Raw genomic sequence first — 1,352 nt, 5'->3', positions numbered from 1 at the left:
ACACCAAGCGCCACTCCACTCGCATCACACATTACCTCAAATGGTTGTCCCCAATCCGGTGAAATAATGATAGATGCAGTAACTAACTTCTCCTTCAACTCTCTAAAGATAGGCGGGGGAAGTTTTTCTATTACCTCAACTATCGCTTTATCTACCTCAAAGCCCCCCTTCTCAGAAATTCGATGACCTAGAACTATCCCTTCTTTCACCATAAAGTGGCTCTTCTCCCAATTCAGCACCAGATTGCAATCTTCACACCTTTTCAGTACCTCAGCCAAATGATTCAGACATCAATCAAAACAGTCACCTACCACAGAGAAATCATCCATAAATACCTCAATAGTGTCCTCCACCATATCATAGAATATTGACATCATACAACGCTGGAAGGTTGTTGGAGCATTGCACAACCCGAAGGGCATCCGTTTGAAGGAGAAAGTCCCATAAGGGTGAGTGAAGGTGGTTTTCTCTTGGTCCTCCGGAGCTATAGAAATATGATTGTAGCCCGAATAACCATCAAGAAAAAAATACCAACCCTTACCAGCAAGTCTATCCAATATCTGATCCATGAATGGCATAGGGAAATGGTCCTTTTCTGTCCAAGCGTTTAACTTCCGGTAGTCCATGCAGACTCTCCATACAGTCACTAGCCGCATCGGAACAAGCTCGTTTCTCTTATTAGGCACCACAGTAATCCCATCTTTCTTGGGCACACATTGAACAGGGCATACCCAACTACTATCTGCAATGGGATAGATAACTCTAGCATCCAACCACTTGATGATCTCCTTTTTAACTACTTCTTGCATAGGTGGATTTAATCTTCTTTGGTGCTCAATACTAGATTTGTGGTCTGCCATGAGTTGGATTTTGTGGGAACAAATACCAGGAGGAATCCGAATAATATCTGAAATAGTCCACCCAATAGCTCGCTTGAACCTCTTTAACACAGTCACCAAGCACTCTACTTGTCTCGCATTTAGATCTGCCGCAATGATGACCAGCAAAGTGTTATCTCTGCCTAAGAATGCATACCTCAAATGTGGTGGTAGAGCCTTAAGCTCTCATTTCGGTGCTTCCTCAATAGATGGTCTCGCTGGTGGAGACTCATGATTCTTCATGTCTAATTCATACTTCTTTTGTTATGACCGATATTCACACCTATCTAGTGCAGCTACACACTCATCGTACTCTTTAGTACCATCACTATCGAAATTCATTATAACTGCTGCTAGTGCCTCAACACCAAGTCGCTCTTCAATTTGCACTTCTGTTCCACTCTCAACTCTGTAAGTTATAGCAGATACCGTTTGGAGCTCACCACTCTGCTTCATGGACCTACAAATATTGAA

Source organism: Solanum tuberosum, unplaced genomic scaffold, assembly GCF_000226075.1.
Source record: "Solanum tuberosum cultivar DM 1-3 516 R44 unplaced genomic scaffold, SolTub_3.0 scf00036, whole genome shotgun sequence".
Lineage (NCBI taxonomy): Eukaryota > Viridiplantae > Streptophyta > Magnoliopsida > Solanales > Solanaceae > Solanum > Solanum tuberosum.
The sequence above is the reverse complement of the archived record's forward strand: the minus strand, read 5'-3'. Positions refer to the sequence as shown.